General features: G+C 44.3%; 1 protein-coding gene across 10 annotated transcripts in view; it reads right to left on the reverse strand.

Moving 5' to 3' along the window:
- Positions 1–10000, reverse strand: part of LOC121540688 (tight junction protein ZO-1) — a 173326-nt gene that overhangs the window by 150374 nt on the left and 12952 nt on the right. The window lies entirely within an intron of this gene.

A 10000-nucleotide genomic window follows, 5' to 3' on the forward strand; every position in this document is an offset into this window, starting at 1 on the left:
TGTGTTAGTGAATGAACCATAGTGTTAATAGTACTGTGTGTTAGTGAATGAACCATAGTGTTAATAGTACTGTGTGTTAGTGAATGAACCATAGTGTTAGCAGGCAGGCAGACAGACAGACAGTGAATAGAGAAGGCCACGATGGTCATGCTTCGTATTTGTTTCTATAAAGGCCACAGTTCCCTGTTGAATTACGTGGCATTTAAAGCAGCTGTGTATAATATGATTTCTTTGGATTGAATGCCACCCAGTCCCTGTAGGAGAGGCACTTCTGGCTGTTTTAAACCTGGAGCTGACGTGTGTGGCCCAGAGACAGGCCCTGTAGTAAGGAGAGACAGTTATCACTTACTTAGTAACTCTATAGCTACACCAGGTAATACTCTGAGTGAGAAAACTACCAGAAATCATTTTTTTCAATGAAAGGAGCAGGCACGAGGAGAGTTAACTGTTGGCGACCAGAGACCAGGCAACCACGGTTTAACTGTTGGCGACCAGAGACCAGGCAACCACAGTTTAACTGTTGGTGACCAGAGATCAGGCAACCACAGTTTAACTGTTGGCGACCAGAGATCAGGCAACCACAGTTTCGTCAAAGCTGAACTTTATACCAGGCATGCCCTGCAGCAGAGACGGACCGTTATCAGACCGTTATCAGAGCGTTATCAGACCGTTATCAGAGCGTTATCAGGCGTTATCAGAGCGTTATCAGACCGTTATACTTCACTCTGTAACGTATGGTTACAGAAGGTACTACTTCTAGTGATCAAAACAGAAATATGTCCCTCCCATACGATAGTAGCACAGGAAGGAGGAGAGAGAGAAAGTTCTAGAGCAGGGGAATTGGACCCATGTAGTACTGATGATCTACAGGCAGCGGGTTAGACTGTCTTGACAGAACATGCTTAGCCAGGATTTACTCCCAAACGATATTCAAAAAGGAAAATCCCCCTCCCTTAGTAGAGAGAGAGAGAGGGAGAGAAAGGAGGGAGAGAGGAGGGAGAGAAGAGAGAGAAAGGAGGGAGAGAGGAGGGAAAGAGGAGCGAGAGAGGTGAGGGAGAGAGGGAGAGAGGAGAGAGGAGAGGGAGAGAGGAGAGAGAGAGGAGAGGGAGAGAGAGCGAGAGAGAGGAGAGGAGGGAAAGAGGAGAGAGAGAGAGGTGAGAGAGAGAGGTGAGGGAGAGAGGAGAGAGGAGAAGGAGAGAGGGGGGAGAGAGGAGAGGGAGAGAGGAGAGGGAGAGAGGGGGGAGAGGGAGAGAGGAGAGAGAGATCCATTTCCATTTTAAGTGGCTGACTCTATGATACTCCAGAGGGTTTTGTGGCTAAATGTGTAAAAAGTGTTGAAAGAAAAAGAGAGGAATAACATATGAGGGGAAACAGACGGTGAAGCACGCAAAAAGAAAAATGCCCTTAGATGGATTTTCTGTGAGAAAATGTTTAACGCATGCATAATAACAGAACAACAGCGCTGAAAGGTCACTCCGGTCAGCGCTTTTTAGACAATCGCGACAAAGCCAAAGTGACTAAGACAAGGCAGCTGACAGGAAAGAGAGTCTCTGGATGCATCCCAGACCCAAGGTAGTCTTGCACAGTCAGAGGCCATCTCTGCCTTCAGCCAGGAAGCCAGAGAGAGTAACTTGTAGCCAGTCTTTTGAGGTAAACAGTACATAGCTACAGTGGGAAGGCTAGGCAGTGTCTGCGTCCATAATTTTTTTTTTGGTCATTTGCAATTAGGTTAAGTGCCTCATCTAACACTGCTTACCTGCCTACCCTGTTCCCTACATAGTGCACTACCTTTGACCAGAGCCTTGTGGGCCCTGGTCAAAGTAGTGGACTATAAAGGGAATAGCTCTGGTGAGAAGTAGTGCACTATATAGGGAATAGGGTGCCATTTGTGACGTGACCATCGTATTCTTCTTTTGAACTACATTGTTTAATAGAATACATATACAGGTGTTATGACGGAGATTATCCCACCACGCTAGGTGGAACGCTGATTCATCAAAACGGTGATTTTTCAGATGGCCGTTTCTTACACACACACACACACACACACACACACACACACATACACACACACACACACACACACACACATTTGGCATAGAGTTCCAAAATGCACCCAGCATGCAGGCTTTCAGAAGGTCAGGAGATCATTTACCTCTGTTCTGCTTACTGTAAGACTTAATCTAGCATTAAAGGACATTGTGTGCATCCCAAAATGCACCCTATCCCCTATATAGTGCACTACTTTTGACCAGGAACCATAGGGCCTCTATCAGCAGACCATCAACAGAACCTCTATCAGCATACCATCAACAGAACCTCTATCAGCATACCATCAACAGACCCTCTATCAGCAGACCATCAACAGACCCTCTATCAGCAGACCATCAACATAACCTCTATCAGCATACCACCAGAGACCAGGCAACCACAGTTTAACTGTTGGCAACCAAAGACCATCAACACGTAACTGCTGGCAGACCAAAGAACCAGCCAACCACATAACCTCTGAGCAACCATAAGACCAGCCAACCACATAACTCTTCGACCAGAGACCAGGTAACCACAGTTTAACTGTTGGCAACCAAACACCAGCCAACCACAGTTTAACTGTTGGCGACCAGAGACCAGGCAACCACAGTTTAACTGTTGGCAACCAGAGACCAGCCAACCACAGTTTAACTTTTGGCAACCAAAGACCAGCCAACCACAGTTTAACTGTTGGCGACCAGAGACCAGGAAACCACGGTTTCGTCAAAGCTGAACTTTATACCAGCCAGGCCCTGTAGCAGAGACAGACCGTTATCAGAGTGTTATCAGAGTGTTATCAGACCGTTATCAGAGTGTTATCAGACCGTTATCAGACCGTTATCAGAGTGTTATCAGAGTGTTATCAGACCGTTATCAGACCGTTATCAGAGTGTTATCAGACCGTTATCAGAGTGTTATCAGACCGTTATCAGAGTGTTATCAGAGTGTTATCAGACCGTTATCAGAGTGTTATCAGACCGTTATCAGAGCGTTATCAGACCGTTATCAGAGTGTTATCAGACCGTTATCAGAGTGTTATCAGACCGTTATCAGAGCGTTATCAGAGTGTTATCAGACCGTTATCAGACCGTTATCAGAGTGTTATCAGAGCGTTATCAGAGTGTTATCAGACCGTTATCAGAGTGTTATCAGACCGTTATCAGACCGTTATCAGAGTGTTATCAGAGTGTTATCAGACCGTTATCAGAGTGTTATCAGAGTGTTATCAGACCGTTATCAGACCGTTATCAGAGTGTTATCAGACTGTTATCAGACCGTTATCAGAGTGTTATCAGACCGTTATCAGACCGTTATCAGAGTGTTATCAGACCGTTATCAGAGTGTTATCAGACCGTTATCAGACCGTTATCAGAGTGTTATCAGAGTGTTATCAGACCGTTATCAGAGTGTTATCAGACCGGTATCAGAGCGTTATCAGACCGTTATCAGAGTGTTATCAGACCGTTATCAGAGTGTTATCAGACCGTTATCAGACCGTTATCAGAGTGTTATCAGAGTGTTATCAGACCGTTATCAGACCGTTATCAGAGTGTTATCAGAGTGTTATCAGACCGTTATCAGAGTGTTATCAGAGTGTTATCAGACCGTTATCAGACCGTTATCAGAGTGTTATCAGACTGTTATCAGACCGTTATCAGAGTGTTATCAGACCGTTATCAGAGTGTTATCAGACCGTTATCAGACCGTTATCAGACCGTTATCAGAGTGTTATCAGACCGTTATCAGAGTGTTATCAGACCGTTATCAGAGCGTTATCAGACCGTTATCAGAGTGTTATCAGACCGTTATCAGAGTGTTATCAGAGCGTTATCAGAGCGTTATCAGAGCGTTATCAGACCGTTATCAGACCGTTATCAGAGTGTTATCAGACCGTTATCAGAGTGTTATCAGACCGTTATCAGAGTGTTATCAGACCGTTATCAGAGTGTTATCAGAGCGTTATCAGACCGTTATCAGAGCGTTATCAGAGCGTTATCAGAGCGTTATCAGAGTGTTATCAGATCGTTATCAGAGCGTTATCAGACCGTTATCAGAGCGTTATCAGAGCGTTATCAGAGCGTTATCAGACCGTTATCAGACCGTTATCAGACCGTTATCAGACCGTTATCAGACCGTTATCAGACCGTTATACTTCACTCTGTAACGTATGGTTACAGAAGGTACTACTTCTAGTGATCAAAACAGAAATCTGTCCCTCCCATAGGATAGTAGCACAGGAAGGAGGAGAGAGAGAAAGTTCTAGAGCAGGGGAATTGGACCCATGTAGTACTGATGATCTAGAGGCAGCGGGTTAGACTGTCTTGACAGAACATGCTTAGCCAGGATTTACTCCCAAACGATATTCAAAAAGGAAAATCCCCCTCCCTTAGTAGAGAGAGAGAGAGGGAGAGAAAGGAGGGAGAGAGGAGGGAGAGAAGAGAGAGAAAGGAGGGAGAGAGGAGGGAGAGAAGAGAGAGAGAGGTGAGAGAGAGGTGAGGGAGAGAGGGAGAGAGGGGGGAGAGAGGAGAGGAGAGGGAGAGAGGAGAGAGAGAGGAGAGGAGAGAGAGGGAGAGAGGAGAGGAGAGAGGGAGAGAGGAGAGAGGAGAGAGAGGAGAGAGGATAGAGAGGGAGAGAGGAGCGGGAGAGAGGAGAGAGAGATCCATTTCCATTTTAAGTGGCTGACTCTATGATCCTCCAGAGGGTTTTGTGGCTAAATGTGTTGAAAGAAAAAGAGAGGAAAAACATATGAGGGGAAACAGACGGTGAAGCACGCAAAAAGAAACATGCCCTTAGATGGATTTTCTGTGAAAAAATGTTTAACGCATGCATAATAACAGAACAGAACCTCTATCAGCAGACCATCAACAGAACCTCTATCAGCAGACCATCAACAGAACCTCTATCAGCAGACCATCAACAGAACCTCTATCAGCAGACCATCAACAGAACCTCTATCAGCAGACCATCAACATAACCTCTATCAGCAGACCATCAACAGAACCTCTATCAGCAGACCATCAACAGAACCTCTATCAGCAGACCATCAACATAACCTCTATCAGCAGACCATCAACAGAACCTCTATCAGCAGCCCATCAACAGAACCTCTATCAGCAGACCATCAACAGAACCTCTTATTTAAAATGCTCTCTACCCACTCTTTAAGTACTTCTTCATTCATAACATGCACACACACACACACACACACACACACACACACACACACGCACGCACACAAACTCAGCGTCTTTATTCATAACATACACACACTCATGTACATCTCATAGCATACACACTCACAGTGTTTGACGTAGTGTTTTGTTAACCATTGGTAACGCTGGAGAGCAGCTTGCATCAGAGAGGCAGAAGAGATGTGTGTGTGTGGAGAGAGAGAGAGACTGGGAAATCTCAAGCCAGACACTGTGTGTAGAGACAACCTCCACGGACAAACAGTGCCTTCAGAAACGATTCATACCCCTTCACTTATTCCACATTTTTGTTCTTACAGCCTGAATTCAAAATGGATTAAATAGAGACAAAGTGACAATCCCATAATGACAAAGTGAAAACATGTTTTTAGAAATTTTAGCACATTTGTTGATAATGAAATACAGAAATATCTAATTTACTTTGTATTCACACCCCTGAGTTGTGTGCCAAGCTTGTAGCTTCATACCCAAGAAGACTCGAGGATCGCTGCCAAAGGTGCTTCAACAAAGTACTGAGTAAAGGGTCTGAATACTTATGTAAATGTGATATTTACGTTTTGTATTAATAAAACATTTTCAAAAATTTCTAAAAACGTATTTTTGCTTTGTCATTATGGGGTATTGTGTGTAGATTGATGATTATTTTTATTTATTTAATCAATTTTAGAATAAGGCTGTAACGTAACAAAATGTGGAAAAAGTCAAGTCGTCTGAATACTTTCCCAATGCACTGTAAGTAAATAAGATCAATGTCCCATGATGGCGCATACAGATCCAGTACAGAGAGTGATAATGTAGTCCAGTACAGGGTGGTAATGTACTGTAGTCCAGTACAGGGTGGTAATGTACTGTAGTCAGTACAGGGTGGTAATGTACTGTAGTCCAGTACAGGGGTGGTAATGTACTGTAGTCCAGTACAGGGTGGTAATGTACTGTAGTCCAGTACAGGGTGGTAATGTACTGTAGTCCAGTACAGGGTGGTAATGTACTGTAGTCCAGTACAGGGTGGTAATGTACTGTAGTCCAGTACAGGGTGGTAATGTACTGTAGTCCAGTACAGGGTGGTAATGTACTGTAGTCCAGTACAGGGTGGTAATGTACTGTAGTCCAGTACAGGGTGGTAATGTACTGTAGTCCAGTACAGGGTGGTAATGTACTGTAGTCCAGTACAGGGTGGTAATGTACTGTAGTCCAGTACAGGGTGGTAATGTACTGTAGTCCAGTACAGGGTGGTAATGTACTGTAGTCCAGTACAGGGTGGTAATGTACTGTAGTCCAGTACAGGGTGGTAATGTACTGTAGTCCAGTACAGGGTGGTAATGTACTGTAGTCAGTACAGGGTGGTAATGTACTGTAGTTCAGTACAGATGGTAGTAATTCAGTACAACATGGTGATAATGTAGTTCAGAGAAGGGGCAGATGCCTCATGCTGTTACAAAGAAAAGGGACCAGGGACAAGAGACATCATTTATCAGGACTTTATTAATCAAACCCCCAATTCACAAGTTTTCCTATTCTCTCTCTCTCTCTCTCTCTCTCTCTCTCTCTCTCTCTCTCTCTCTCTCTCTCTCTCTCTCTCTCTCTCTCTCTCTCTCTCTCTCTCTCTCTCTCTCTCTCTGCCTCTCTCTCTGCCTCTCTCTCTCTCTCTCTGCCTCTCTCTCTCTCTCTGCCTCTCTGCTGCAGAGCCAACAGGTATGATTAGCCGGAGCAATATGGGGTACTGCTTCATCAGCAAGTCAATATGTAATGTTCCGCTCCATCCAGCTTGGCTAATGCTAATTTTACATTTGACAAGCATCGGACTTGAGTCACATACACACGCATGTAAACAAGTATGCACACACACACAAACAATACAATAAAAATCATAATTGTGTCCACACACAAATATTGTGTTCTGTCCAACCAACGGCACTAGCAGGTGTTATATAGGCTTCGGTCCCACTGCAGAATGTGTGTAGTGTGGCGTCACCTTCACCTAGCCATTCCCCAACTACACACACACACACACACACACACACACACACACACACACACACACACACACACACACACACACACACACACACTATTCACCTCCACCTAGCCATTCCCCAACTACACACACACACACACACACACACACACACACACACACACTATTCCTACAGTCTCTTCATCGTGCTAACCCAAACAGACATGTGCTGGCTCAGATCTTTCCCCCCCACATTGTCCTTTCAAGTCACAGTTCCGGCGACTATGGTGGATGTGTAACCGGGCCAGTGCCCTACAGCTCTCCTCGGTTCAGTTTGGCTGACTAGTTTTTAAAATGGTACTGTTCTTCTTCTCTGTCTACCGTAGACCTTCGTTGAGCCTGAAATACTAATTATACCGTGTTTATACTGTGTCCTTCTGTTGTTGTGGTAGACATTTTAGCAGATCAAAGCAAATGGAAACGTTAAAGCAACAGAAACCCAGCTAAGGGGAACATGTGGTGTTAGCTGCAGTAGTTAACCCGTAGGGCCCGACAACAACAGAGTGTAAAGTTAATTTACGCTGGTTAACTCATGCTCCTGTGTGTCTGTGTGTGTGTGTGTGTGTGTGTGCATGCTTTTGTGTGTGTGTCTGTGTATATGTGAAGGGGGAATGTTTTTTTAAGACTACAGGGAATAGTTGTGTGTGTGTTAAATCTACCTCTGGTTGCCTGGTTAAATCTACCTCTGGTTGCCTGGTTAAATCTACCTCTGGTTGCCTGGTTAAATCTACCTCTGGTTGCCTGGTTAAATCTACCTCTGGTTGCTGACTGGTTAAATCTACCTCTGGTTGCTGACTGGTTAAATCTACCTCTGGACACTGACTGGTTAAATCTACCTCTGGTTGCCTGGTTAAATCTACCTCTGGTTGCTGACTGGTTAAATCTACCTCTGGACACTGACTGGTTAAATCTACCTCTGGATGCCTGGTTAAATCTACCTCTGGTTGCCTGGTTAAATCTACTTCTGGTTGCTGACTGGTTAAATCTACCTCTGGTTGCCTGGTTAAATCTACCTCTATTTGCTGACTTGTTAAATCTACCTCTGGTTGCCTGGTTAAATCTACCTCTGGTTGCCTGGTTAAATCTACCTCTGGTTGCCTGGGTGAATCTACCTCTGGTTGCCTGGTTAAATCTACCTCTGGTTGCCTGGTTAAATCTACCTCTGGTTGCCTGGGTGAATCTACCTCTGGTTGCCTGGTTAAATCTACCTCTGGTTGCCTGGGTGAATCTACCTCTGGTTGCCTGGGTGACTGTTCAGCTAGAGTGTGTATTAGAGAGAATACTAACTATCTGGTTGAGAGAACGGTGACTACCTCATGAAGCTGGTTGAGAGAATGCCAAGAGTGTGCAAAGCTGTCATCAAGGCAAAGGGTGGCTACTTTGAAGAATCTCAAATATAAAATATATTTTGATTTGTTTAACACTGTTTTGGTTACTACATGATTCCATATGTGTTATTTCATAGTTTTGATGTCTTCACTATTATTCTACAATGTAGAAAATAGTAAAAATAAAGAAAAACCCTGGAATGAGTAGGTGTGTCCAAACTTTTGGCTGGTACTGTGTGTATATATATACAGGTAAAAGTCAGTAAATTAGAATATTTTGAAAAACTTGATTTATTTCAGTAATTGCATTCAAAAGGTGTAACTTGTACATTATATTTATTCATTGCACACAGACTGATGCATTCAAATGTTTATTTCATTTAATTTTGATGATTTGAAGTGGCAACAAATGAAAATCCAAAATTCCGTGTGTCACAAAATTAGAATATTGTGTAAGGGTTACATTTTGAAGACACCTGGTGCCACAAACTAATCAGCTGATTAACTCAAAACACCTGCAAAGGGCTTTAAAATGGTCTCTCAGTCCAGTTCTGAAGCCTACACAAACATGGGGAAGACTTCCAGATTTGACAGCTGTCCAAAAGGCGACCATCGACACATTGCACAAGGAGGGAAAGACACAAAAGGTTATTGCAGAAGAGGCTGGCTGTTCTCAGAGCTCTGTGTCCAAACACATTAATAGAGAGGCAAAGGGAAGGAAAAACTGTGGTCAGAAAAAAGTGTACAAGCGATAGGGATCACCGCGCCCTAGTCAAGATTGTGAAAAAAAACCATTCAAAAATGTGGGGGAGATTCACAAGGAGTGGACAGCTGCTGGAGTCAGGGCTTCAAGATCCACCACCAAGAGACGCTTGAAAGACATGGGTTTCAACTGCCGCATACCTGTGTCAAGCCACTGTTGACCAAGAAACAGCGCGAAAAGCGTCTCACCTGGGCTAAGGAAAAAGAGCTGGACTGCTGCTGAGTGGTCTAAAGTCATGTTTTCTGGCCAAAGCAAATTTTGCATTTCCTTTGGAAATCGAGGTCCCAGAGTCTGGAGGAAGACAGGAGAGGCACAGGATCCACGTTGCCTGAAGTCTAGTGTAAAGTTTCCACCATCAGTGATGGTTTGGGGTGCCATGTCATCTGCTGGTGTCGGTCCACTCTGTTTCCTGAGATCCAGGGTCAACGCAGCCGTCTACCAGCAAGTTTTAGAGCACTTCATGCTTCCTGCTGCTGACCTGCTCTATGGAGATGGAGATTTCAGGTTCCAACAGGACTTGGCGCCTGCACACAGCGCAAAATCTACCCGTGCCTGGTTTACGGACCATGGTATTTCTGTTCTAAATTGGCCAGCCAACTCCCTGACCTTAGCCCCATAGAAAATCTGTGGGTATTGTGAAAAGGAAGATGCAGAA

This window comes from Coregonus clupeaformis, chromosome 26 (assembly GCF_020615455.1).
Source record: "Coregonus clupeaformis isolate EN_2021a chromosome 26, ASM2061545v1, whole genome shotgun sequence".
Classification (NCBI taxonomy): Eukaryota; Metazoa; Chordata; class Actinopteri; order Salmoniformes; family Salmonidae; genus Coregonus; species Coregonus clupeaformis.